This window comes from Puma concolor, chromosome B2 (assembly GCF_028749965.1).
Source record: "Puma concolor isolate L17-30 chromosome B2, mPumCon1.1.hap2, whole genome shotgun sequence".
In the NCBI taxonomy this organism is placed as follows: Eukaryota; Metazoa; Chordata; class Mammalia; order Carnivora; family Felidae; genus Puma; species Puma concolor.
Window position 1 is genome coordinate 120,201,822 of NC_141671.1, and position 27,041 is coordinate 120,228,862.

A 27,041-nucleotide genomic window follows, 5' to 3' on the forward strand; every position below is an offset into this window, starting at 1 on the left:
CCCCAAGGGAAGGTAACTGGAAATACACATGGGCTGCCAGAGGAAGTGGCCTGAGAAAACTAGTGATAATAGGAGTATCTCTAAAGCCCTGTTCTCCATCCCATATAACTTAGAGAACTCTGGAACATTTAAAGGAGAGAAAAAAAAAAAACAAAAAACTGAAGAGAAAAGGAAAACTTGGGGAGAAAATATGGCCAATCCCCTAGAGTATATTCAATGATAATTCTCTTAGCATTCATGTCAACAAAGGATTCAAAACAGGTTAAACTGAACTATTGTCAACATGAAAAGTTATTGGTCTTTTAAAAACTTTGTTTGGGATTCCCTGAATCTTCTAACACATTAACTTGACTTGTAAATCAAAATCTATTAAATTACCTAGAAGAAATATAGTCAAATGACTGCCATCTTCATACCAGTATAGCAGTAGAAAAGAAGTTTAAAAAACTAACTGACTAAAATCACAAGGTTTGGAAAGGGCCATTTTAATTGTAGTGTGTGCCAAGGATTTGGCCATTCGTATTTTACGAGATACAATAACTATAACTGTAATTCTTATTTTCAAACTGTGAAGCCTGTGTCTCAATAAAATGCCAGCTTAAAAGACAAGACAATAAAGACCACGGTCACCACCAGAACCCCATAAGAATATGTGAAAGGTTATAAAACAAAACTCCTTTTATAGAGTTGAATCCTTTCCAGGGTGGGCCTTTAAGACATTCTGACAGTGCACACAAATACTATCTCTGGAAGAAAACCAAAAAGGCACAGCTGCAAGACATCTTCCACTGAAGTTGTAACCGACTCAATGGCAGTCCTTCCTTTGAGCAAGAGAGTCTATAAAAGCCAGAAGGAGAGCTATTTTCCCCTACAAACTGCTTAGTGCCACTACTTTCTCCTGACACAAATTGTAGCTTTATTAAAAACTTAAAACGGACAGCATGGACAGTATAACTTCATAACAGATTTGTAAAAGAAAATGTAAATAAAACTTGAAAACAGTAACTACCAAGTGGTTTTCATGAAGAAAAATCCCCAAGTGAACCAAAACTAGCCTAAGAATACATGGAGATACATATTTTTTTAATTACGATCCATCACCATTACAAACAGGAAATTTGGATGTGCCTTAAGCAGGATTCCCCCCCCCCCCAAGCCTCTAAGAAGTAAGCGACCAAATAGTAGTATTCTCGAAACTGATGTATTCTGGACTTACAATATCCGGATATTTATGACAGCTAAGAAAGAAAAAAAAAGTCAAATGTGGTCAATTAGGAATAAAATAAGAACAACAATTCAGGTAAGCCGATCAACGCTGTCATGCTTTCGCTGCTGTAGTTTTGACTATGTTCCTATAGCAACACCAACAAACACTCTTCTACAAATACTTCTGCAGCCAAGATAAAAACCAATAACCATCTCTCTAAATTCATTTCTATTATGGCTTCCAACAAAAAAACATCAACCTTCCTAAACTTCATTCCAGAAATTTCAAAACCTAAGGCATTAATATATCAGTTGCAGTTAACCACAACTGTCACCGGGAAGTTAACGACAAAGAAGGTTGAATTGTTACTTCTTTGACAATAACTCATTTTGAACAAAAAGCGACAAGAGCGCAAAAGAAAGTAATTACTAACAAATGACTTACTTGGAAAATTATCTAAATTCTAGAGAAATAGAACACTGAAAACTTTGTGCCAAAATGTAAAGCAAAGAATTCAATATTCCGAAGCCAGGAGATAAGCAAATTTCTCAGCATAAGTTTCAGAGATGCTTTCAAAAATCTCTTTTGTTAGTGCTATTGTTTTGGAGTAAACAAAATATTTTACTAATAGCAATAGGCCTGCCTATTTTGTGAGCAAGCACTCTGCAAAATGCTTTATAAATGTCCTTATTTAAGCCTCAAAACAACTCGGCACAGCAAATGTTATCACATTCATTTTGTATATGAATAAACTGAGGCTCAGAGAAATGAAGTAACCTCCCTTAATAAGCATGGAATGTAAAATAGGAGAGCAGTTAACTGTTAGTCCCGGAGTCAGACAACCAGAATTTGAATCCTGACTCAAGCCCCTAACTATGTATAAGATAGATACCGGAGACTTAAATCCAATTCTATTTTATTTGAAATACCTCCTTGACATTACACCATGATGCTTATGCAACCTCCCAGTTATACTTAACCAGATGCCAAACTCAGCCTTTTATATAAAGCCTCACCTACACATTCCTCACACTTGCATGTGAACGTTATACATTAGGACTTTACTCAATTGCTTCTACTGTAATACAAAAATTTCTCAAAAATATTTTTTAGAGGTACATAAGGAAAACTGCAAAACATAACAAAGTTCTGGATCTTTCTATTTCCCAAACACATGTATAATACATCAACAGATACTTACCTGTCATATAATAACTAGATGTACCACATCATGCCTGTCTTCAAAGCACAGAGAGCCATTTGGGGAGAACAGAGCAGTGCAAATAAAAAGGCATCTCTATAAACTTGTGAATTAACTGTAAATACATTAAAAAAAAAGTGTGTGTCCATAGGTACACATAAACACATACATCAGATTTCCTAGAACAGTTCTGATTTCAAATATTCTATCCCACTGAATAGATTTGGGACTAAAAGGCAACTGCAGGCTAGAGTGGTAAATACAAGAAACTCGAACAAAACTTTGCAAGAAACGTTGTTGGTGGGAAAGAGGGACAGGACATTCAAGACAGGTGGGACAGTCCTCAGGGTAGAGCAGCAAGATGCACAAGACATTCTAGGAGATCTGAGGGGAGCAGAAAGTGGTGAGTGGGGCAGTGTGTTGACCATTATCACTGGATCAGTCATACAAAGGTAAGCCAGAGGCGAGGCTGACAAGATTATTGAGGGCTTTAAACTCTATGGAAAGGACTCTAAGCTAAAGAAGATAGGTTAGTGCTCCTAAAGTTTGTTGGGGTTGTGTATATGGGGGTTTTTGGTTTTGTTTTTTTTTGTAACAATTTTACTGAGCTACCACACAAGTCACCCACTTTAAGTGTACAATTCAGGGATTCTTAGTAGAGTCATTGTGCAACCATCACCACAATCTTAGAACATTTTCATCAACCCAAAAAGAAACTCCAAACATTCTAATTCATTCTACAAGGCCTGATACCAAAGCCAAATAAAGACATCACAAAAAAAAAAAAAAAAGGAAACTACAGACCAATATTCCCAATGAATACAGAAGCAAAAGTCTTCCACAAAATACTGGTAAACTAAATCCAGCAAGATATTAAAAGGATCTTACACCATGACCAAGTGGAATTTATTCCAGGAATACAAGGGTGATTCAACACACAAAAATCAATAATCATATTAATAAAAGGAAGAAAAATATACAAGATCATTTCAATAGACAGAAAAAGCATTTAACAAAATCTAACATCCTTTCACAATAAAACATTCAATAAACTAGGAATGAAAGGGAACTTCCTCAATGTGATAAAGGGCATCTACAAAAACACACCTCATACTTAACAGTGAAAGACCAAAAGCTTTCCCCACGAAGATCAGGAACAAGACAGGATGTCCACTCTCACCACCTCTATTCAACATTGTTCTTAAAGTTAAAACCAGTGCAATTAGGCAAGAAAAATAAATAAAAAGCATCCAAATAGGACAGGAAAAAGTAAATGATCTCTATTTGCAAACGGTAGGATTATATGCATATAAAATCCTAAAGAATCCCCCCAAAAAAGCTAATAAAGGAGTTCAGCAAAATTGCAGGACATAAGATCAATATACATACTCGGTTGTATTTATATACATAAACAATCTAAAAAATAGTAATTCTACTTAGCATCAAAAAGAATACAAAGGAGTAGATTTAACCAAGGAAGTATGCAATTTGTATACTGAAAACTACAAAAACATCTTTCCTAAAAAATCAAAGAAAACGTCAATAGATCCATGTTCACACATTCAAAGACTTAATATTGTTAAGATGACAATAACCCCCAAATTCATTGACAGAGTCAATGCAATCCCCATTATAATCCCAAATGCCTTTTTTTGCAGAAATGGACAGAATAATCCTCAAATTCATATGAAATTGCAAGGGACCACAGATAACTGAACCACTCATGACACAGAAGAACAAAGTGGGAGGATTCACCCTTCCTGACCTCAAAATTTATTACAAAGCTAGAGTAATCAAAGCATAGTGATACTGGCATAAAACTGACATACCAATCAGTACAGACTTGAGAGTCCAGAAATAAACCCATATATCTATCACCAACTGATTTCAACAAGAGTGCCAAATCCATACAATGGGGAAAGAATAGTCTTTTCAACAAATGGTACTGGGACAACTGGATATCCACATACAAAAGAATGACTCTGAACCCCTACCTCACACCACATAAAACAACTCAAAATGGACCAAAGACTAAAAATATATGAGCCAAAAGTATAAAACTCTTTGAAGACAAGGAATGTGCATCTTCATGACTTATGGATTTCACAACACATTCTTAATTAGAACACCTAAAACACAATCAGCAACGACAACAACAAAGGAATTAGACTTCACCAAAATTAAAAACATTTGTGAGTCAAAGGGCACAATCAAGCAAATAAAAAAAAAAAAAATCCACAGAATGAAAGTGCTTATAAACCACACACCCAGTAAGGGTATGCAGAATATATAGAAGGGTATGCAGAATATACATAAGGCACTCTTACAACTCAACAAAAGGACAAAGAACCCAATTTTAAAAGGGGGCAAAGGACTTAAGAAAATATTTCTCCAAAAAAGAGGTAAAAATGGCCAATCATCACAGGAAAAGATGCTTAACACGGTAAGTCATTAGAAAATGGAAATAAGACCACCTAGTGATAGTTCTTCAAATACACTAAGGTGACTAGTGAAAAAAATGAAGGAAAACAACAAGTGCTGGCATGGAATTGGAGAGATTAGAAACCTCACACATTGCTGCTACAAGGAACATAAAATGGAGAAGCAGGTCAGAAGGTGATGTTGGGAGTGGCGGGGATGAGGAGTAACTGCTTAAAGGAAACAGGGTTTGGGGGCACCTGGGTGGCTCAGTTGGTTGAGCCTCTGTCTTTGGCTCAGGTCATGATCTCACAGTTCATGGGTTCAAGCCCTGCATCAGGCTCTGAGCTGTCAGCACAGACAGCTGCTTTGGATTCTGTGTGTGTGTGTGTGTGTGTGTGTGTGTGTGTGTGTGTGTGTGTGTGTGTGTGTGTGTGTCTGCCCCTCCCTTCTCATGCTCTGTCTGTCTCTCAAAAATAAACACTGAAAAAAAAATTTTTTTAATAAAAAAAGTATTTAAAAAAAGGAAACAGGGTTTCTTTTGGGGAGATGAAAATGTTCTGGGATAATGAGGACAGGTGCACAACATTTTGAATATAATAAAAACCACTGAATTGTATACTTTAAAATGGTGACTTTTACGTGAATATTACATTAAAAAAAAAAAAAAGGACAAAACAGGTACTCTTTATCATTCCCTAAAACTCTCAGCCCTATACAACCACTAATCTCTGTCTGTATAGATTTCACTATTTACATAAACAGAAGCATGCCACATGGCCTTGCATGTCCGGCTTTTTACTTGGCATATTATTTTCAAGGTTCGTTCATGTTATAGCATACATCAGTAAGTCATTCCTCAGTATGCCCAAGTAATATTACATCTTATGGCTATACCACATTTTGTTTATCTACTCATCAACTGATGGGCATTTGTGTTGTTTCTACTTTTGGGCTACTATAAATAATGCTGTGAATATCCGCCTACAACTTTTTGTGTAGGTAGAGGTTTTCATTTCTCCTGGGCACATACTTAGGACTAGAATATGTCAGACAAATGCAAGCTCTAGGTTAAGGTTTTCAGGAACTGCCGAACTGCTTTCCAAAGTGGCTGCACTAGTTGACATTCCCACCAGCAGCATGCACTGGTTCCAACCCCCTGAACGTGTGACTCTTCATATGACGGCAACCACTAACTGTTGCTCAAAAAAGAGACTGGAGGACCCTGAATTGGAAAGGACAGACAGTAGAAGCAGAGACAGTCCAAATGGAAGGCTACATAAAAAGGCTCCCAGGGATGGGAGAAATAGAGGAAATGTTAGATAAATGGTACAAAGTTTGTAAAGAGTAAGTTCTGAGGACCTAACGTAGAGCATAATGACCACAGTTAATAATACAGTATTGTAGGGGCACCAGGGTGGCTCAGTCTGTAAGTGTCCGACTCTTGGTTTCGGCTCAGGTCATGATCTTGAGGTTCATGAGTTCAAGCCCCACATGAGGCTCTGCACTGACCATGTGGAGATTGCTTGGGATTCTCTCTCTCCTTCTTTCTCAGCCCCTCCCCCACATGCACACACTCGCTCTCTCCCTCCCTCCATCTCTCTCTAAAAAATAAATAAACTTAATGGAAAGAACCAAAATGTCCAACGACTGATGAATGGATAAACAAGATGTGGGGTGTGTATACACACACACACACACACACACACACACACACACACACACATACACACACAACGGAATATTACTCAGCAATCGAAAAGAATGAAATCTTGCCATCTGCGACAATGTGGATGGAATGTTAAGCGAACTTAAAGACAAATATCGTATGACTTCATTTATATGTGGAATTTAAGATACAAAACAGATGAACATAAGGGAAGGAAAGCAAAAATAATATAAAAACAGGACGGTGGCAAAACACAAGAGACTCTTAAAATACAGAGAGCTAACTGAGGGTTGCTGGAGGGGTTTTGGGTGGGGGAAAGGGCTAAATGGACAAGGGGCATTAAGGAGGACACTTGTTGGATGAGCACTGGGTGTTTTATGCAGGGGATGAATCACTGGATTTTACTCTTGAAATTACTGAACTAAATGCTAACTTGGATGTTTAAATAAATAAACTTAATAATAATACTGTATTATATACTTGAAATTTGCTGACAGTAGATCTTAAGCATTCTCTCCACCATGCCCCCCCCCACAAAAAAGGTAACTATGTGAGGTGACATATGTTTAACCTTGATCATGGGAATCATCACACAATGTATCTGTGTATCAAATCATGTTGTACATTTTTTCAGATTTTTTTAAATGTTTATTTTTGACAGAGAGACAGAGAGCCAGAGCATGAGCAGGGGAGGGGTAGAGACAGAGAGGGAGACACAGAATCTGAAACAGCCTCCAGGCTCTGAGCTGTCAGCAAAGAGCCCAACACAGGGCTCGAACTCAGGAACAGTAAGATCATGACCTGAGCTGAAGGTGGACGCTCAACCAACTGAGCCACCCAGGCGCCCCATGTTGTATATTTTAAATGTATTACAATTTTGTCAATTATATATCAATAAAGCTGGGGGGGGGGGAGACAGGCTCACATGCAAGCAGCAATAGTAAAGACAAATATCAAAGTAATATTAAATTCCAGGGAAGAGACTCCATAGAAGTTGATGTTTAAATAGCAGATAAAGAAGAAAGAGAACTAAAAAATAATACCAAAATTTCAAGCCCAGAAGATTAAGAAAGGCTAAGGATACCACAGATGGAGGCAGTCTGGCTGGGGTGTCAGAACCCAAGCAGGCTCTCTGCTCTTCCCCATTAACAGCCACATCTGATTGCAGTGCCAGCCGAGTCCCCAAAACACAATGGTGAAGGTTGGAGTAAACAGATTTGGCTGTACTGGGTACCTGGTCACCAGAGCTGCTTTTAACTCTAGTAAAGTGGATGGTCACCATCAATGACCCCTTCACTGACCTCAACTACATGGTCTACATGTTCTAGTATGATTCCACCCACCGCAAATTCAATGGCACAGTCAAGGCTGAGAATAGGAAACTTGTTATCAATGGAAAGCCCATCTCCATCTTCCAAGAGTGAGATCCCACCAACATCATATGGGGTGATGCTGGTGCTAAGTATGTTGTGGGGTGTACTGGGGTCTTCACCACCATGGAGAAGGCTGGGGCTTGTGTGAAGGGTGGGGCCAAAAAAGTCAACATTTCTGCCCCTTCTACTGATGCCCCCATTTTTCTGATGGGCGTGAGCCATAAGAAGTATGACAACTCCCTCAAGATTGTCAGCAATGCCTCCTGCAACATCAATTGCTTGGTCCTTCTGGCCAAGGTCATTCATGACAACTCTGGCATTGTGGAGGGACTCAAGACCACAGTCCATGCTATCATTGCCACCCAGAAGACTATGGCTGGCTCATCTAGGAAGCCATGATGGTGGACAGGCTGTCCAGAACATCATCCCCGCTTCTACTGGCACCTACTCTGTAGGCTAGGTCATCCCTGACCTAAATGCTAATCTCACTGGCATGGCCTTCCGTGTCACTACCCCCAACGCATCAGTTGTGGATCTGACCTGCTGCCTGGAGAAAGCTGCCAAATGGGATGACATCAAGAAGGTAGTGAAGCAGGCATCAGAGGGCCCTCAAGGGCATCCTAGGCTCCACTGAGGACCGGGCTGTCTCCTGCAACTCTAACAGTGATACCCACTCTTCCACCTTTGGTGCTGGGGCTGGAAGTGCCCTTAGTGACCACCTTGTCAAACTCATTTCATGATACAGCAATGAATTTGGCTACAGCAACAAGGTGGTAGGCCTTATGGCCCACATGGCTTCCAAGGAATAAGAGCCCCTTGGCCCACCAGCCCCTGAGAGACCAAGAGAAAAAAAGACCCTCAGCTTCTGGGGCATCCTTGCCCCAACTCATCCTCAAACACACGGAGAATTCCTGACTTGTACACAGTTTCCATCCCAGATCTCCTGAATAAGGGGAGGGGTTTGGAGAGGACTACCTTGTCATGCACGATCAATAAAGTATACTGTGCCCCTGGGGATTGGGGGGAGACTAGGAAAGAGTGCAAGATTTTGGATCTTTTAGACACACAGAGTTTGACAAGATGATGTGACACTGAATTTCTTGGGAGAGGATTACAGAAATCAAGGAAAGGGATGATAATTAGAGAATCACCCCAGAATCAAGAGAAAATTAATTACCATATTCCAGCACATTTTGCTATTATTAACCTTTTACCTCATTTCCAACTAACAGACTATTCTTGAGAGTTTGGGTAACATAATGATAAATAAAAAGCACCCTGAAAGCCAGGATTTTCTCAAAAAAAAAAAAAAATGTTTAAAGGACTATTTGACTGGCAGGGCATCCAAAGGGGCTAGAACTAGATAAAAGTCTGCCTAACAAGAACAGAGTTCAAGGTACTATAAAAACTAAACATGGTAGATGGAATCTATCCACTTAGGCAGGACAGAGTCACCTACACATATTTAATGAGAAAATATTCAGAAGGAAGTCTCAGTATCAGGTTAATGCTGCACCGGAACACTGGCTACTAACTAGCTCTGCGAGGTAAGGGAAGTGTTAAGAATGAAGGACAGGAAGGCCAATATCAGATCATTCGGTAACCACCAGTTCATTCAGCAAATAAGTATTGAGAGCCATTAAGTGCCAGAGAATTGTGAACACAGATGTGAAAACTGCCTTTGCGAAGCTTACAACTTGATGGTGGAGAAAGGCAAATAAACAGTCAACTGGTGAGAGGGGAGGTTATTCAGCAGGTACATTTAACAGGAAGGAGGAGGCCCAGTAGAAGAATCATAAAGAATGGCTACGCAAGGGAAATTATATCTACAATGAGACCGAGGAGTAGAATATAACTGGCAACATGTACAGAAGTCTAGAGATGAGAGAAACCAGACAGGTGAGCAGGGAAACCCAATTAGTATGTTAAAATCTAGAACAGCAAGTGCCTTATAAGGTAAAAGCTGTATTAAAAACTTTGGGCTTCTTTTGAAAAGCAAAGAGGTATTATGAAATGAATTTATGCACAAAACTAAAAACTACTAGTCAGACTACAATACAAACAACAGATTAAATAAAAACTAAAAAAAGCAGGAAAACTAGACAGATTACATTTATCCAGAAAAGACATGGTAGGTGTATTAATGTTTAAAAATATATATATTAACAAATCGGTAGTCTGTTCCTTCTCTTCCAAAGAGAATTCTACCCCTGTAATCTCAATTTTGAAAGCAATTTGATTTATTATGGAATAGACTGAGATACTAAGAAAAGAACTGATACATCAAGAACACAGGAGAGACTCAAGCTAAAACTCATAGAGTTGGTGTTTATTGTTTGGGAAGAGACTGGTTTAAGGAAGAGTCTGAGGGCTGCTGTCTACTGTGATGAGAAAGAATCAGAAAAATTTATGAACTGATAAAGAGAACTAAGTTTTGCTGTTCTATGAAACCACTTATTTTTCAAAAGAGCAAAGTAAAAACAAATGGTGTGTCCATTTTTTGTCAGTGCTGACACTTGTGTTTCTTTGACTAACAAAGTTAAAAATGGACCATGAGAGAGCTGAACTTTATGCAGGTTACAGTGTCTGAATATGGAAGATGTCAGTGAATTGAAGTGGATAAATTCAGGAAATATTCAATTAGGACAATGGTGAGAATCTGATGACACATAAGAGCAAAAGGAGAGAGAAAAAGAGCAGTTAATGAGAGCAAAGGCAGTCAGTGAAATAGTTAAAGGAGGAGTAAAAAGGTTTGGAGACAAGTTAATGAGTTCAGTTTAAATTGGGTAACAAAAAAAAAAAGAAGAGAGAGATAGAATAGAACAAGCTATTAGATGAGATGGAATCAGAAAAATAATTCAGAGTAAGATAAGAAAAAGAAAGAACAGATAGGACAAACAAAACAAAAAGCAATATGGTACCCCAAAACACCAGTAATCAGATTAAATGCAACTGGTCTAAATGCATCAATTAGATTATCAGAGTGAAAAAGACCCAACTCTATGCTGTATAAGAAATCTTTATTTTTTAAAAGTTTATTTTTCAGAGAGAGTGAGCGAGTGCACACAAGCAGGGTAAGGGCAGAGAGAGAGAGAATCCCAAGTGCCGGAGATGCGGAGCCCATACGGGGCCTGAACCCATAAACCGTGAGATCATGACCTGAGCTGAAATCAAGAGCCGATGCTTAAGGGACTGAACCACCCAGGCACCCCTAAGAACTAACTTTAAATGTTAGGGCTAGGAACAAGAGAAATATAATGAAGAAGCAAATTGTGATGTACAAAGCAAAGAGGTGGCCCTAAACCACAGAAATGAGGAGCTCTGTTCAGTACAAGAAGGGGGCAGGGGGAAGGGTCTAGAAAAAAACAATTCCTAATATTACAAGTAAGTGTGGTCCAGATACTAAGTTTAGGGTGTACAAGTAAGTGTCCTGAAGGTCTTTACAACCTGATTATACAAATTTTAATCATTAAAATGTATAATCTTTCTTCAAAGTCCACAACTTGGAAACACTGGCAGCTCTGAGCCTAAAATGTGTCAGCTTTATGGTTGTAACACTTTCCTACCACTTATATCCTCTTCCCTCTTCTGCCAGGTAGTACACAAAACACGATGACAGTCATAAGGGGCGGGGGCGGCTACACCTTAGGAAACGTGTGTACTGCATCAAGTATGCATTTATAGGCCCTTAACAATTAACAAAGCCGGAGCGCCTGGGTGGCTCAGTTGGTTAAGCATCCGACTTCGACTCAGGTCATGATCTCACGGTTCATGGGTTCGAGCCCCGCATCGGGCTCTGGCCTGATGGCTCAGAGCCTGGAGCCTGCTTCTAATTCTGTGTCTCCCTCTCTCTCTGCTCCTCCCCTGCTCACGCTGTCTCTTTCTGTCTCTCAAAAATAAATAAATAAATGTAAAAAAAAAAAAAAAAACATTAAAAGAAAACAATAAAGGCTTCCTCACCTCTTCCCCATTGCATTCCTATTTAATAAATTTAAGCTAAAATACTTTCAAATGTCTAATTTGTATCTCTTAAGATAGAAAGCTGAGTATCCATGTTGCTTCCCTTCATAAATCTAACGCTGTGTGTTTGTTCCTTGATTCTTTAATGCCTACATTCTTTAAAATAGCAATCCAAAATGTTATTTGAATTTTACCAAATACATATTTCGGCCACTTTTTAAACTTTGAAATAAAAGTCTCAAACACTGTAAGAAGTTGTGCTAATTACAAGAAAGGTGGGAACAATATGATGAAGATCCAACATGCTTAGCATGTTATCTTTGTTTTATTCCTCTTTAGCAAAAGATGGTTTTTGCGAAAGAAAAGCGTAAAAATTATTTTTTTCGAGCTTTTACTTTGAGAAGACTGAAAAGTTCACATCCATGGTTGTAATTTGTTTCTCTTGGATCTAAACATACACCCACCCACTGGCTTCAGAAAACTGCTTGGACAGAAACCTGAGACAGTGATACTTCCTGGAATTTCAATTGAAAAAAAAAAAAGAAGAAGAAATTAAGAAAGAAAAAGTATCCTTTCCATGAAGGGATAACCAGTAGCAAATAATGCAAATGTTCTTTTAAATTAATGCCCATTGGTAAAAACCCATTCTTACACAAAAGATACATGCATTCATTCAACAGTTCTACAACTATTAAGAAGGTGATTTATTGAATGATTCCCCCCTCACACACTTGATACACAGTAAGATTCCATTGAACATTAAGCAAAATGTAGGAAAAATTTATTTACCCACAGTTTTGCAGGAACATTCTTAGTCCCCAAAATACCTCCCCACTTCTCTTTGCTATTGACTGGCTGCCTCTCCATGTGAACAATCAGATTCTTAGGTACAAAGACTGCAATCTTACACCCATATCCCCAGAGCCTCACACAGTGTTCGGCATATAGTAAGGTAGTCCAAGATCATAGATCTGATAAATGAGTACTTGGATCATATTCACTAGGTAGTATGCAGCTACAAACAAATCCCAGTAACCACAGAAACAGACTCAGTTCAGGAATCACTCCAGATCCTTTCCTCTCTCTTAATCCAAACTCACTTGGTTGTCCTTTCTCTGTATGTATTTCTAAGGCTGAAATGACCAGTTTTGAATTCTTAGTATCGGTTGGTCTTACTGTGAGCTTATCAACAGCTCAGGCTTACTCATCTTTGAATCTCCAGCTTAAAACACAGTAAGAGTGGGCCCAAATTTGTCTCATAATTGCTGTACAAATTCCAAAGAAAACTCCTTCCTTAAATCGTATTCCCAAACTTCAGATTTTGTAGTAAACACAATGTACTTCATTGGTAACAAGATTTACTATTGCAATTAAGTTAAATATTTGATCCTAGTCACCTTTATAAATAAATAGTACCTAAAGAGGAAAATTCATAGCACCAAATTTTACTGCACAGAAATACAAAATGAGGCCTCCTTGGGCAGCCTCCTTTAACAGACAGTAACAGTCACTAGAACAGATATACAGGGTAAACATATGTTCTCCATAAAATCTGAAATGTAATATTTCTAATTTTTTCTTTAATGTTTATTTACTTTTGAGACAGGGAGAGACAGAGCATGAACAGGGGAGGGTCAGAGAGAGAGGGAGACACAGAATCTGAAACAGGCTGCAGGCTCTGAGCTGTCAGCACAGAGCCCGACGCGGGGCTTGAACTCACAGACCGCGAGATCATGACCTGAGCCAAAGTCAGACGCTTAACCGACTGAGCCACCCAGGAGCCCCTGACATGTAATATTTCTAAAACACAGATATCTGTAATTATGTCTCTTCTTTCAAAAACAAAAACAAAAAACAGTAATTTTTTTTTAAAGGCTTCCGGTGGTTCAGCAGGGAGAATGAATACAAAACTCTTCAGTAGGAGCTCCTAAATTTAGCACTTGCTGGCTCCAATCCAGATCTTCAGTTTATCTTCTGCTTCCCATCTCCTAATCTCCGGCCCTACCAGCCCCCTCAACACAAAATGAATCTTCACGCTTCCGTGTCCTCATTAATGCTGACTCTTCTCTGTCTAGACTGTCTACTTCCCGTGTCTATACTTAAAAGCTTGGGTTGGCTTTTTTTTTTCTTCCAGGTATAAGGTTAAAAATAAGCAGTTTGCGAACAAAACCAACAATAGCTCTTTTACTGATTTTTAAGTCACAGGGTATGCAGAATAAAACATGAGGCTAGGGGGGAGCCCAATCAAGTTATTTGGTAGTTTACTGAGTGCACACGCGCAAACACACACATGCACACGTGATCGTGCTCACCAATCACAAGGCCATGAAAGAGAAGTCTGGTAGATGGCAAACCAACCCATCAGGCAACCTCTAGCATTCTGATAGTACCCACTGACAGAGTAACCAGGATGCCAAGAGCAGTAAAGTCAGACTAAAATGGGTCAAGAGTAATGCAGTCCCTCCCGTGAGACAGCCCTGACATATACGTCGTGGGTGATGGCAATCCTCCCAATGGGCAGAACCAGGGGCGGGAAGATCCAATCAGGACTCACACGTCAAGGACAAGCTAGGTGTAATCACTACTGTTACTTATCTAATCACCTACCGTATGATCCACACAACTGATGATCTACAGAATGTGATTTACAGCTGCTCAATGGAACAGGGCAGAGGGAGGTCTCAGGGAAGCCTGAACAACGGAGCTGACCACTGACATACAGGATGAACGGAAATGGGACCGGCGGAATGAATATCACTGGTAGACCCTGTTCTGAGGCAAGATCTTGCCTGTAGATGCAGTACGTCAACAGTACACTCTGCCCTTGGTGAGGGAAGGACCTTCGTGATTGGACCTATAAAAGCTACACTGAACAGATACATGCACATTTACATATTGTGCTTAGACGCACAGAAAAATATGTGTATATACATACATATCAGACAAAAGGGTTGAAACGTAGTATTCCTGACAACTCCGCTGCCACACTCCACTCCCCCCCCTCCCCCCCCTCCCCCCCCCCCCCTCCCCCCCCCCCCCCCCCCCCCCCCCCCCCCCCCCCGTCACCATCTCCCTGACCTTTTCCTCCCACCAGAGTCAACCCCAGACTAAGGATGTTAACTAGTTCCATTCACACCATTTAGATTCAGCCATCATTTGCTGATCTTATCCTCATTCTCAATCCTTTCACATCTTCTCTCATTATCACCCCCTATAGTTCCAAGTTAACCATACTACGAACGTCAGAATTCAGTAAATGTGAGCCAACAAAACAGCACAGTTATAACAAGAAAATTTGTTTTTGTTGTATTATCTATATAGTCAAAATAAATATTCTTCTCATTGAACCCCAGAGTAATGAGAACAGGGGAGGAGGATAGTTTTTCTCTTCTGGACAAGAGCTGGTCCCAGGTATCTAACAATCAATCCCCTGGGGAGGGTTTTCCTTCTACTTTTACCTCTAACCCTACAGGAATATCCATATTAAGAAAGAGATCAGCTCTGACATGGAGTTTATTGTAACAGGGTCTGTCCTGTCCACACGCACGCACACACACACACACACACACACACACACACACGTAATGGCATGACAAGGCTTGGTATCATTATAAAACAAGGCCACTGATGGCTAGACATATACAAACATGTAATCCCTGTGCACCTCTGCCCCAGATGACAGGAGTCGGGCTGCAGCAGAATCAGCTCTTGTTGGGAATCAGTGAGCCAGCTGTCCAGGAGGGGCCAGGGCTTATGTGATCAAATCTTCACTTGTTTCAAAGACTTCTTAACAGTTCTAATAAAGACTTGTTAGGCTTTTATGACCCTGGAGAACAACCAAAATGATCAGCCTCTCCCTTTCAGACACACATATCTTTAAGCAATAAATGTACACACTTCCTACTAATTGAGAACTTCCAACTGAGTCCATATAAATGAATGAATGCCCTATGGATTATTATTTCCCAAATTAAGTACTACCAGCTTAAGAATTTACAGAAACACACTCTCCATATTTTGCCAAGGGAAAATAAGCAGCTTTAAAAGGATAAGGTTGTTGTTTTAACCCATGTGTACATATTTGCAGATAAAAGACAGGACATGCTCAGCCCAAATGATAATCCTAAATGTGGACAATGACAATTTTTTGCTTTATTTCTATTTTTTTTATATTATCATGTTTTCTTCACTGCATATGTGTTACTATGATTAACAACAACAACAAAAAAAAGATTTAAGGGGCGCCTGGGTGGCTCAGTCAGTTAAGCATCTGACTTCGGCTCAGGTCACGATTTCACAGTTCGTGAGTTCAAGCCCCACATCGGGCTCTGTGCCGACAGCTCAGAGCCTGGAGCCTGTTTTGGATTCTGTGTCTCCCTCTCTCTCTGCCCCTCCCCTGCTCATGCACTCTCTCTGTCTAGCAAAAATAAAAAAAATAAAATGTTAAAAAAAAAAAAAGATTTAGATAGATTCAAGTCCATTAAAACAAACACTGTGAAGTTTTCTCCCTTTATTTCTGGACTCCTGCTTTAGCAGTTTTCAAGGCAGTGCAAAACAGGATGAATAAGTCCCTGCAAAATTATAATAAACTGGTACCATGCCATGTGGTATAGATTAACCTAAAACAGAGGTACATTCATACTATCCATCTTTGAGCTTGGCACTGATATACAAGAAATTACTAGACTCTAAGAGGCACACGCTTTCAGACACGGTTACATCAGAGGCCTTTTTTTTTTTAAGTCAGATTTTAACTGGATTTAAAAGAATGAGAGGAATTTCCTGGATTTTATCAAGCCAGTTTCCCAACAGATTTTCACCCACACTTCTTAATACAAGGATTAAAGCCACTTAGCAAATTAGAGCTCATTCTTGCCACTCAAAATGCTATTAAGAACATATAAATTAAGAGATCTTTGAAAAACAATACACATCAACAAAAGGCTTAGAGCTCCTGCTCAGAATTCGTTGTTGTAACAGTTTCCTATAAAGTCGGTTGAAAAGCATCAAACATACGAGGGCCTAAGCGCAGGCGGGATCTACTTTCGGACCACACAGCACTAGGGAGAGATGGGGAACACAGATCTACACTCAATGGAGAAAGAGCCTTTCTTGTTTTGTTATCATAGGACAAGTATCACTGTCAAGTCTTCACCACAACTTCATTAAAATACCAAGCCATATATACGCACAATTTAACACAGCACAAGGAGGACAGGGACAGATTTTTCAGAACTGCAAAATGGCATCTGCAGAATGTCTCCAAGGAACGACAAAGGCACTTCTTTGGCCCTGACAAAGAGAACAATGTTTCCACTTGGACACTACAAGACTATTGCATTTCAGAGTGGGGGGTGTGGGGGGGGGGAGGCAATAAAAATTAACACAAAACAGAACTGAACTAGCAGAAGGACAGCCTGTAGGGAAGAATTAAAAGAAAGTATTGAGGATACAAGTTTCACTCATTACAGTGCACAAAAGTAAGAGTCCTTATGGTTTTAAAAACTGGGGAATTTCAAACATTAACTTTGAAAGGAAAACTTACAACTAAAAAAACTCAGGGGGCGCCTGGGTGGCTTAGCCGGTTAAGCATCCGACTTCAGCTCAGGTCATGATCTCAGTTCGTGAGTTTGAGCCCTGCATTGGGCTCTGTGTGGACAGCTCAGAGCCTGGAGCCTGCTTCAGATTCTGTGTCTTCCTCTCTCTCTGCCCCTCCCCCACTCACACTCTGTCTCTCAAAAATAAGCGTTAAAAAAAATTTTTTTTAATAAAAAAAAAAACTCAGAACATAAAACTACTTATCTCACCAAATCAACCAAGTTTTTTAGGTTCATAAACACTGTGCTTCTATAATTCACATTGCTTAAAAGGCAGCTTATAAACAAGCTACACATATTTAATTTCTCATGACCACTCTGAGAAATATAGTATCAACACCTCCATTTTACAGATAAGGAAAGGGACTATCAGGCAGATCTAATCTCAATTCCAACTCCCTCACTTATTAGAGCTAGGACTTTTGAGTTTCTTTCCAAGACACTTTTACCTTGATTTTCAGGACTATCAACATCAAAGAACAGTCACAAAGATTAAAAACAAACTATTGTCCAAAATGGGAGAATATATTTCCTAAATATATATATATTTCCTAAAATATATACTACAATGGAACTAGAAGCTTAATAAATTAAGGGTGGGGAAATGAGGATATACCTACTTTTAATCAACCAAATAACATTTTCTAAACACTGTTAAGAGACAGGTTTAAGAAACACCTTCAGGGGAAACACACACACACACACACACACACACACACACTCATCTGATGAGTGCCAAGGGCCAGGATTAATTATAAAAAGTGAGTATGTGAACACACTGGATGAAGAAAGATCATAATCAGGGCCTTATGCTATTCCTCTTTCACTTGAAGTGTATGTACTTTATCTGCAGTAGATAGTACCCTAGACAACTTGATGCTTTTGTATCGTGGAAAAAACAGTTAAAATTATGAACAGCACACTCTGATTAAAATAAGTAGAACTGTACATATTTTACCAACAGGTACATTTTTCTCATAACTATTTCTTCCCCATAAATTGTTAGCCCTACTTTGAACCTCTACACAACCTCAGTAACTGCAGAAAGAAAACCCAAATTCTTCCACACGAAATGCAGAGTCCCTAGACTCTGGCTGGACCCTCCTTTCCAGCCTTTCTGCTGAGTTCTGCCCATGAAGGGTATTGTTAAGAGAAACGCCACTCCAATTTGCAGGCTCACTCCGTCAGCCCCTTCTCAAGGGTCAACGGCATGCCTATCATCTCCCCTATCATGGGGCCAAGTCCAGCTACCATGCTAGGACCTGGCCAAAGACCTCCCTGCCACTCCCAGCTCAATGTCACCCGATCCCTCCCCCTTTTCTCTCAGCCCTTTCCACAGTCTGGGCCCTATGCCCACCTTTCACCTACTAAATACATCTGTTACTCCTCTCTGTACCCTCCACAGCAAAAAACACACCCCTTTGCACAAACTTATGCTTAGTGCATTTGGATAGAAAGAAATGAGGTTGGAAGAAAATACCTTTAAGAAACTTAAGCACCGATTTTTTTTCTCCAAACAGTTCTAGGCATCATGAACTTATTTTTCTATTATGCAACATAATCACCTTAACGATTCAATAAAGTAAGCCTAATATTAAATAGCAGTCTACTGGTATGTTATTTTGGCACATTTATAATGAGAAACCTCATGCCATCTTTTAAGATTCATATTAGCAAAGTGTAAGGAACGTAGGATTTACTATCTTCAGTCTGCATGATTGGTTCTCATGGATTTAAGACTGACCTAAAGGCTATTATCTTCAAAAAGGTATTAAATTCAACGAAAAACAAAAAAAAAAAAAAATGGTTCCAAAGTAACTCCTTTGACAACATATTTTCGGCTATACGGTCCTCCTGAACAGTATCATTTTAGATAGGGGAAGGACCCAAAAGAATTTAGCCAATCCTTTATGTCACAGACACTAGAGAATCTAAGAAATTTTAAACCGAGCAACGTGACTGAGGAATCTTCTTAGAATATCCTGGGCAAAGGCAGAAATCTAACCTCCTGGCAAAGGAGATCTGCCAGGCGTTTCTCATTTGCATTAACCTGTTAAATCAACCAGGTGATGAGCTCATGTTTCTGAATGAATTTGCCGCTCAGCATTTTCTCAAAAGCTTTATTTTTCCCCAAACACTTTCCTCTTGGTATCTTCTCCCACCACTCTTCACACTGCTGAGCTCCCACTTCCCTACAGGTGTAAAAATTGTATGCAACTGTTGAATAGTAATTAAAACACAACAGCCACAGGCGTTACTATAATCTCTCCTTCAGGCGTGGCGTTCATCTGATGGAAGGATGGAGGGCTTTCCTTCCCCCGTTCCTGTCTGCCGTGATCCAGGAATCACGGCAGAATGCAGGGACAAGCGATGGCTGGGAGAGTGGAGGGGCACCTGTCCAGGAAAGCAGCAGCTGTGGCTGTCAGAACAGAGGCAGACGACCAGGAATTCACTATTTTATTCTTCTGGAACACATACATATAATCGTGTAACGGTTATACAGAACTTTTAGAATATGGCTATATAAATACAATGTAAGCCTGTCTTCCAGGAAACCTGGCCAACCCAAATACCGCACGCCCAAATCTGGACCCTATCTGCGCTGGCTCCTCACTGGTCTTCACTCTCTACTTACTTCTGCTGCATGACGGCACCGTCGGAGATAGAAGTCCCGGATATTCGTTCCGTTCTAGGAGAATGGCACTGAAATAACAAATACCACTACCCTCTTGCGGTCAAAACAGAGCATCCAAAAGAAAAACACCAACTCACATTTACTGGTAATGTTTTCACTGGGTAATCACAGAGCTCTCCAGAACTCACACCTGCAGCCCAGGTCTGCAATCAGCGCCACCACCTTGCTCATTGGCACCGCACGATCCAAGGACACCTGGATTAGGATAAACGCCTTAAGTAGCAGTGCTGACACAATTCAGTTCCTAATGCTTATGTCACAGGGGGCCCAGCCCGGGGTCAGAAAATAATACGACCGATACGAGAACCCAACAGTAAACAGAAGTATCTTTAGGAAGCAGAAGTCCTTTTCCAATCATAAAATTCCCAAGTTATTTTACTCCTTTTGCAGAGCCAAACAGAAACAGGTGGAAAATAATTCCAAAAGGCCTCAGGGGTATGCAGATCCATTATTTTTTCAATATGACAAAAAAAAAAAAAAAAGACTCCAAGAGAAAGATCACACTCTAGCAACACATGAAACTTTCTGCACAAGTGCATTGCCTCCATGCAGCTCTTTCAGGGAAAGGTGCAGACATGTGTGCGCACACACACCACACAATGGATACTTGCTCCGTAAAGCGGTGTGGCTGTTTTCCTGTGCAGTTCCTGGAATTGGTCTCCTTTTGTATCAAATCTGTGTCCTGACACTTTTCTACCGTGAACAAGTCAACAAGGAGACGGGGAGGGCTCCAAAGCCTATTCTAAGGCAAACAGCTTACTGAGACAGGAAAAAGGCAAGCGGTGGATCAAAAAAGAGATTCTTTATATTAAACTAACTTTTTGGCACAACACTAGAGACTAAATTAAGTACAGTATTATAAGAAACACCGAGGACCATCGGGAGAAAAAAGATTTTTCTTTAGTTCTGCGTCTTCCTACTTTAGCCACCCAGGCTGTTCCCATCCTATTTCTCCAGCACCCAAGCTGTCATCTCTAGTCTAGTCCCCACCCACCCCAATCATTTGGAAAACTTCTGGAAAAGCACTAAAAGTATAATCAACTTCGCCAAATGACATTCACATTCTGTCCCCACCCTAATACTTGGCTATCTATCCTTATTTCGCGATCTCTTTCCACTCTTTCTGTCATCCTGCCCCCACCTACAAATATATCCTAGTAACTGTTATTTCCTTTCTTCCCCACTCCCTATTCCTGAGATTTTCTACACTAAATTTCTTCATCCCCTTCAGTCTGCCTTCAATTCTTCCCTCCAGATGCAGAGAGCCAAGATGTACAAAACCATTAAGTCTTCAAGATGCAGACAGAATTTAATATGCTAGGGACTTTTGGTGGAGGAATTTTTCCAAGGAAAACAGAAACGAAGGATTCTCCCTCACCTATTTTTCAGACCTCCCTCCTATCTCACTAAGGTCCCTGCAGCTGTTTTACAGTTTGCTCTAGACTGACTAAGGTCAAGCAGAGGTGAGGGCGAGTCTGAGACTGGGTGCACCAGGACATCGTCTGCCTCAGAAAGGACACGGAACTGACTACCTGTTGACCCAAACCGATGGGCAAATCATGCTAGACTTGTTTCCTTCTGCAGAGATATTCCTGAGCACAACAGCTCACAGAGGTGGAAAAACAAAGCCACGTGCCCTGATTTGCCCCAAGTGTGCTCAGCACCTTTTTAACAAGTCAGAGTAACAACAGCGAACCAGGAGCTGCTGTGCTAGAACCAGGAAGACAAAGTGAGGGGACAGAGAGAGGCAGGAAGGAAGGGGATGCTAGGACAACCTCCCCATCCCTGAGAAGCTGATAAACTAGACACTAACACACACAACCCCCCGGGAAGTTACCATTCATCAAATACTCAAATGTCAAGAAAACACTAGAAAAAAATGCCAGAAGACTGTGTGAGCAACTGCCAAAGGAATGATACGGCCTAAGAATTCCTATAGGGGTTCAGGGGGGAAAAAAAAGGCAAATATATTCCAGAGTGGAAGAAATTTGGCATAGGAGAAGATAATTAATAGTTGGGCAAAACCGCTAAAATGTTTTCAGAGATTTATTGGTTTTAACACAGCGGAAAAGAAAAACTTCCAATACACTGATGCTTATTCTATCTAAATGTAAAACATACATTTTTAACTTCCACTCCTTTCAGGTTCACATCAAATGGCCCTAAAATAGCAGCAATTCAGCCACATCATAATGGTTTTCAAACCACTCCAAATTACTTGGGGCAAATTAACTGTGTGTCTGGGCAGTTTCAAGGTTTCAGGGTTTTCATACTCAAGGTTCTAGTGAAATGGATTTAACTCTCTAGGGCAACGATCTCTAATTTATGCTAGAGGCTAATACTTCACAAATTCTCGCCAGTAAAGCGAAATAGGCAGAGTGTAGGAAGTAAACTGGAACAGGCAGTGGTTAACCAGTTCCAACTCCGGTTCTGAAAGTAACAATTTCAAGCAAGTCATTTAATGTCACTTTACTAAATTTCCTCATCTATAAAGACCCGAGGATAGATTAATTCTCTCTTAAAGTGCCTTACGGTTCTGAAATCCCACATTTAAAAAAATTACTTTGACAGGGCAAACAGCACACAAAATAAAGTTGAATGAAAGTGGACATCAAAACCAAATATATAGTATGAGCCCTGCTTTGTGAAATGCATACAAGTACATTTACTGAAGCATTCATTCTATAAGCTATGAATGTAGGGTACAAGAATAAAAACCACATACTATAAATAAGTGATCGTGTCTGAAAGGGAGAATAAAGCTTTTATTTATGGTTCTCCATATTACAAATTTTATTCAACGTGCAAGTTTACCATTAAAAAGATTCAATCCCTTGAATCCAGACTTGACATTTGGAATCCAAGCACTTCAGCCTCTATGAAATATGCTGAAAATCAGAGTTTTCTTAGCAACACTATAGTCCAGTCTTCAACAAGGAGGGGGAAGAGAGGGGTGGAAACCCTCAACTTTGTTCTTCCACAGCTACTTTTCTCATCTAGTTTGAAGCCCCTCCTCTGTCCCCACCCTTCCCCAGAAAAATCTCTTGGGAGTGACTGAACGCAAGTAACCTAAAGCTGGAATTTCTGGGACGGTGTGCTTTTCAAAAAGCACTGGATTTCCATCTACCTCTACACACCCACACACATACACACACGCACACACACACACACACACAGAATTGAATTTCATACTTATTTTTTGCAAAAAAACCCTCACAGTAGTACTTAAGTGTTCTTTTTAAAAAGGGCACAGGGGGCACAAGGCAGGGGCAGGCTATGTAGGAAAAAAGAATGATGTGGCACCCAAGGAGGTGACGTCACTACCAGCCATGGCTCTGAATAGTCTCTGGAAAACAAGCTGTAGCTAGAATCCCTTAGCCCACCTAACACTATTTAACAAAAACACAGTCCTTCCTAGGCCCAGAAAACCTTACTCACACATGACTGCTCTTCTTTAGAAACCCTAAACTCAACTATTCAGCTTTAAATGTTTTGTAGAACACAGCATCAAATATGTTAGGACCATTTTTAGAAAGCTAAACTTTAGCTGTTCTAAATTTTATTTAATATCTGGCAGGCCTGAGAAGAACTAATTCTGCACTCTGCCTATAGGCAGGATATAGGGACTCCCAACTCACGGCAAGAGACAGGCATTGGCTTGGAAAAAAGAACCCTACATACACCCCAACTCCAAATGGAGGGAAGACTTGGTTGCGAAAGGGGTGGGCACAGTGGGGAATGAGAGATGTCAAAAGTGAAACTGAGGGGTGCTTGAGGGGCTCAGTAGGTTAAGTGTCCAACTCTTGATTTCAGCTCAGGTCATGATTTCATGGTTCGTGGGTCTGAGCCCCATGTCAGGTTCTGTGCTGGCAATGCAGAGCCTGCTTGGGATTCTCTCTCGCGCTCTCAAAATAAGTAATTTTTTTAAAGTGAAAGTGAGGGGCACTTGGCTGGCTTAGTCAGTGGAGCATGTGACTCCTGATCTCAGGGTTGTGAGTTCAAACCCCACACTGTGTGTACTTTTTTTAAAAGTAAAATAAAAAAAAAACAAAAAAAGGAAAATTGAGAGGTGAGCCTCAATAAGAAAATACAATGCCAGGCTACTCATACAGATAAACATAAAATAATGTAGGTAGAATGACAGTTTCTAACATAAACACTAAGTTAATGTTAGCTATTATTGTCTTGCCCCACAGCAAGTCATTAAGGAAATACTAACTCCCCAAGCCTACTTATGAAGGTCCAATTAATCTATAATGCACCTGAAAGTACTTGAAAATTTAACGGCAAGTTTTAACAATGCTAAGGGAAACACACAACAAGGAACTGCAACTGCAACACATTTGCTCTTCAGGAGGAATAAGTCGGCCCCTTCCATTCACAGTAGAAAGCAGCCAGTGAAGAATCCCTATGCGGCCACTCCTCCAGCAAGGGGCCAACCCAGAGACGGGGTACCTGACAAGAGGCTGGGGTAAGAACTCTGGGAGACAGCGCATGAAGTGCTACAGGAACTGGGCCTTGGCCCAATCTCCTGACTCCCCAGTCCACGAGGGCCCGGGCACCTTTCCATCCCTGTTGAAGAGCCCCAGAAAGTAGTCTCCTGCTCCCCACTGCCAACGCCTGACCAACGTCCAGTATGAAGGCGTGCTAGACACTCTGCCTCCCAGGGTCAGTCCAGAAAGCAACACAAGGCCTTGCAACTTATTACCATGATTTTACTACTCAGAACAACGGGGAGGTGGCCAAGGGAAGTCTAAATATGCTTGCCTGTTTTCACTTAACATTCAAAAGGCAAAGCCAAAAATCACACTCAAATGCTAATGCTAGTATTTTTGCATTTGTAAAAAAAAAAAAAAAAAAAAAAAAAAAAAATCAAGACAGCAGGAGGAAGGTTCCAGAACTTCTACCTTGCAATTCCTAAGTGTGTCTACTTGATTTTTTTTTAGAGTTGTTACCCTCACAACCCTCTAAAAATTTTCAATTTTCTATTGCTGATTATGTTTTATGGTTGATCCATCACTGTCAAAGTTGCTGAAACCTCTCTCCATGTGACCTCAAAGCACATCAAAAGTCTTACAAGACTCAGTTCTTACAGATCTTAGCAATAACCCAGTCTCTGGTATTTCCCTAATCTAGTTCTCAGTCTGACAGTGAAGGGGCAGAGACCCAGTGTTGAACCAGAAGCTCACCCAAGATCTGAGCTATACTTTTCTCCACCAGCCCACAATGTTTAAGGTCTTTTCTAGGGAAGAGGGGAGCTGAATCCCAAACCTTCCCATGTATAATGCATTTCAAATTGAAGTCATTTTTATTACCATACTCCTACTGCTTGTTATAATGTGCAAAGCAGTGTGTGAGTGTGTGTGTGTGTGTGTGTGTGTGTGTTCCATTCCTACTTAAAAAGCAAATCTCAATGACCCTGCCCTCCTCACCATCTCAGCTACCCATTCCCACGGTCATACCCCAAGCACTGGCTTTCAATTTTGTCCAAATGTGACCCAATGTAAAATATTTCCTTCCCAGCCCAGTTTGCAAATACAATGTAAACACACCCAGTTTTAATGGAAACAAAGTTCTCAAATGACTATGCATGATCCATTCTGATCCAGACCTAAACTGAGGCCAATTGTGCTAAATCCAGACCCAACCCCTGGGTTCAGGGAGCCCTCTCTCTCTACCAGTGGATTTCCTCAACCACAAAAAAGGGCACCTCTTTCCTCCCACTCCCCCCTCTTCCAAAGGGGAAGCTTTGTGCAGGGGCAGTATCATGGCCCTTGAAGCTGATCTGAGACACGATTATTACTAATTGAAAACTTTTCCCAAGAAGGGAAAACTCTTTAATTCACGTAAAAATTATGCACAGGTTAGGGGCGCCTGGGTGGTTAAGTCGGTTAAGCATCCAACTTCGGCTCAGGTCATGATCTCACAGTTCCTGGGTTCGAGCTCCGCATCGGGCTCTGTGCTGACAGCTAGGAGCCTGGAGCCTGCTTCGGATTCTTTGTTTCCCCCTCTGTCTGCCCCTCACCTGCTCATGCTCTGTCTCTCTCAATAATAAATAAACGTTAAAAAGAAAAAACTTAAAAAAAAAATTCCACACAGGTTAGATAAGACCCTGAGTCTCAGGTTGATTCTTTTTCATATTCTAAATACCAGTCATAGCCTTCTAAAATGATTTCTTGAAAAATCCTGCCCTAGAAGCAGAATCCTATCATTATCTCGAATTCCTGCATCTTGACCTCTGATTATCTTCCATCTTTCTAGCTCAATCCTTCTTCTACCCCAACTCCAACAATTCTTTGACCTGAGCAGCCTGCCCCTGTCACTACCCAAGTCTTCATTACCCTCCTTCAACAGCTTGGCTCCCATGGGCCACCATTATACCCTTGACCCCCAGCTCCTCTCTCCACCATGTTCCCATGTTCCATATAACTCTGGCCTTACTTACTTGGCACCGGTGCAGCAAAAGAAAAATAGCTTTGAGAACTTTTCTCAAATTCCCAGCCACATACTTTAACTGGACTCAGATATCTCCAGAGATCTTATGACAGTCCCCTCATCATTCTACACTCCCACGCTCCTGAACACAGATTTCACACCTGTGCAAAAAGCAAAAACAAAACAAAACTACAGACTAAAACTATAGGACATTGGAAATTGGATTTTCCTATGGCTGCATCCATAATCCAACTACAGCTGTCTTCCAATAAGGAAAACCTGGTACTGTTTAACAATCTCAAAGATATAAATAAAAGTTACTAGATTAAAAAACAACAAAAAAAACACCTTTCCAGTACAAGGCTGACTTCTAGTATATTTAAGAGCACTGAACCATTAAAGAATAAAAGTGTGTTTATTCTCAAAGTGTTCTTGTTTTCTTTTCTTTTACAAAAATGTTTGCTAATATTCTCTTTAATTCTCTTA

At 40.4% G+C, this 27,041-nt stretch overlaps 1 protein-coding gene and 2 pseudogenes across 21 annotated transcripts in view; 2 read left to right on the forward strand and 1 right to left on the reverse strand.

Annotated features, from left to right (window-relative positions):
- EPB41L2 (erythrocyte membrane protein band 4.1 like 2) overlaps window positions 1-27,041 on the reverse strand; it is a 221,547-nt gene that overhangs the window by 143,762 nt on the left and 50,744 nt on the right. Inside the window, exon 2 of one of the 21 annotated variants that reach the window (XM_086707826.1) lies at window positions 20,198-20,315. The exons of 19 other annotated variants lie outside the window; for them this stretch is intronic. The gene's annotated coding sequence lies outside the window, so the exon portion shown is untranslated. Of the gene's footprint in view, window positions 1-20,060; window positions 20,177-20,197; window positions 20,316-27,041 lie in introns of those variants that run through there. One more of the 21 variants, XM_086707829.1, reaches the window with a different exon arrangement.
- LOC112861959 (glyceraldehyde-3-phosphate dehydrogenase pseudogene) lies at window positions 7,655-8,707 on the forward strand (annotated as a pseudogene).
- Window positions 25,866-25,986, forward strand: LOC112863040 (U4 spliceosomal RNA; annotated as a pseudogene).